Below are 3,030 nucleotides of genomic sequence, written 5' to 3' on the forward strand. Positions count from 1 at the left end.
TTATTGCATTGCTGCACTGATGATATATTGGCTAGAACTTTGTTTTCTTCTCTTATTTTGTTCTTTTCTATCATCTTTTCCAGGTTTTTAACCCCAATGACATAGACAATCTTTTTTATTTATTTATTTATTTTTGGTAGGGTATGATGTCAGGTGTAGGAAACTCAATTTCCTTTTTGAGACTTGCTTCATCTGTGCCCTGATTAAAAGGTGGATTTTACCTTCCAAGTTTTGTGTAAGCAGTTACATACAATGTCTGAATGGAGAGGAAGGAGAAAGGCTCTGTATCCTCAAAGCAAAAGCTTATATCATATTAGAGATGGACGACCACACTAGAGATGATTTATTTTACTGATAACATACATAATTGTCAAACATTTTTTTTGTTAATTGGAACATTGAAAAATAAAACAATATTATTTTTCCAAAAGAAGACATACAAATAGCCAACATGAACAAGAAAAATGTTCAACATCACTAATGATTAGGGGAATTCAAATCAAAACTACAGTGAGATATTATCTCACCCCAATTAGAATGGCTATTATTTTAAAAATAAAAAATGCTATCAAGGATGCAGAGAAAGGAGAATGCTCATACATTGTTAATGGCAATGTAAAGCATCACAGCCTTTATGGAAAAAGTATGGAGGCTCCTCTGAAACACCTAAAAATAGAACTACCACGTGATCCACCAATCCCACCATTAGGTATATACTCAAAAGAAAAGAAATCAGCATATTGAAGAAATGCCTGCATTCCCATGTTTATTGCAGCACTATTCACAAACTAAGATATGGAATCAACTGAATTGTCCACCAATGGATGAATGGATAAAGAAAATGTGGTGTGTGAGAGTGTTGGCGTGTCAGATATAATTGGTTTAGCTTTACCACTAGTGATTCATTTATTTATGGAATTATACTGCCAGTGTTTGAAGTGATGTCTTCATACTCTAAATATTAATGAAAAGCTAGATTGATAGTTGAAAAAAATGCAAGGTAATATATTTTAAAATGGAACAAGATGTGCTAAACAAACCTCTTTTCTCTGTCTTTTCCTGTCATGCTGGGCTTGACTGGCCTGAAGTTCAGTGAAGAGCTAAAGGTCTTGCACACATTAGTGATATTTATATTCTGATTTTAAAAGGAATCAAATTTAGTGTAGATCTATTACAAAACACATAAAGGACTAAAAATGGGAAACATGACTCATTGTCCTCCCAACCAAAGGTTATCACTTAACAATTTTGGCATGCTTCTACCTTTATTCAAATAAAGCTATTTGGCTAAATATTGTCCACACTGTATTCAATATTATATATTTTTTTAATTTATAAAAATAAAGGCCGGACAAAGGGAAGCGAAGCCGGAGCTGCGGGCGCTTTTTCTGCCCGCGGTGTCTCAGATTCATTCTTAAGGAACTGAGAACTTAATCTTCCAAAATGTCAAAAAGACCATCTTATGCCCCACCTCCCACCCCAGCTCCTGCAACACAAATGCCCAGCACACCAGGGTTTGTGGGATACAATCCATACAGTCATCTCGCCTACAACAACTACAGGCTGGGAGGGAACCCGGGCACCAACAGCCGGGTCACGGCATCCTCTGGTATTACGATTCCAAAACCCCCAAAGCCACCAGATAAGCCGCTGATGCCCTACATGAGGTACAGCAGAAAGGTCTGGGACCAAGTAAAGGCTTCTAACCCTGACCTAAAGTTGTGGGAGATTGGCAAGATTATTGGTGGCATGTGGCGAGATCTCACTGATGAAGAGAAACAAGAATATTTAAACGAATACGAAGCAGAAAAGATAGAATACAATGAATCTATGAAGGCCTATCATAATTGCCCCGCTTACCTTGCTTACATAAATGCAAAAAGTCGTGCAGAAGCTGCTTTAGAGGAAGAAAGTCGACAGAGACAGTCTCGCATGGAGAAAGGAGAACCGTACATGAGCATTCAGCCTGCTGAAGATCCAGATGATTATGATGATGGCTTTTCAATGAAGCATACAGCCACTGCCCGTTTCCAGAGAAACCACCGCCTCATCAGTGAAATCCTTAGTGAGAGTGTGGTGCCAGACGTTCGGTCAGTTGTCACAACAGCCAGAATGCAGGTCCTCAAACGACAGGTCCAATCTTTAATGGTTCATCAGCGCAAACTAGAGGCTGAACTTCTTCAAATAGAGGAACGACATCAGGAAAAGAAGAGGAAATTCCTGGAAAGCACAGATTCATTTAACAATGAACTTAAAAGGTTGTGCTGTCTGAAGGTGGAAGTGGATATGGAGAAGATTGCCGCTGAGATTGCACAGGCAGAGGAGCAAGCCCGCAAAAGGCAGGAGGAAAGGGAAAAGGAGGCAGCAGAGCAAGCAGAGCGCAGTCAGAGCAGCATTGTTCCTGAGGAAGAGCAAGTGGCAAATAAAGCTGAGGAAAAGAAAGATGACGAGAACATTCCAATGGAGACAGAGGAGACACACCTTGAAGAAACAACAGAAAGCCAACAGAATGGTGAAGAAGGCACCTCAACTCCTGAGGACAAGGAGAGTGGGCAGGAGGGGGTTGACAGTATGGCAGAGGAAGGAACCAGTGACAGCAACACCGGCTCAGAGAGCAACAGTGCCACAGTAGAGGAGCCACCAACAGATCCCATACCAGAAGACGAGAAAAAGGAATAGATGTTGCCTTGTTTTATGTGTTCTAAATACTTTTTAAAATGAAAAATGTTTTTTGGTTTTTAAAAAAAAAAAAATAAAATAAAAGTGGTCACTCAATTAATTAAAATCATTAATGTGTTAACTACTATATAGTTTTGAAAATATGGATGCAGTATAATTTAGAAATTTCCTATTGTTGGAAAGATAACTTGGTTATAATTTTTTGCTATTATAAATACTGCCACATTGAATCATTCTCTGTTTAAGGATTATTTATGCTTGGTAGCCTTTCCTCAGGGTAGATTCCCCAAAGTGCAATTATTGAATTGGAAAATATAAATATTTTCTAGTCCTTTAGAAAATATTGTCAAG

The 3,030-nt window shown here is 38.5% G+C and overlaps 1 pseudogene; it reads left to right on the forward strand.

Moving 5' to 3' along the window:
• The first annotated feature begins 1,351 nt into the window (after positions 1-1,351).
• On the forward strand, positions 1,352-2,763 carry LOC105856797 (SWI/SNF-related matrix-associated actin-dependent regulator of chromatin subfamily E member 1 pseudogene; annotated as a pseudogene).
• Positions 2,764-3,030: the final 267 nt, after the last annotated feature.

This window comes from Microcebus murinus, chromosome X (genome assembly GCF_040939455.1).
Source record: "Microcebus murinus isolate Inina chromosome X, M.murinus_Inina_mat1.0, whole genome shotgun sequence".
NCBI classification, from domain to species: Eukaryota; Metazoa; Chordata; class Mammalia; order Primates; family Cheirogaleidae; genus Microcebus; species Microcebus murinus.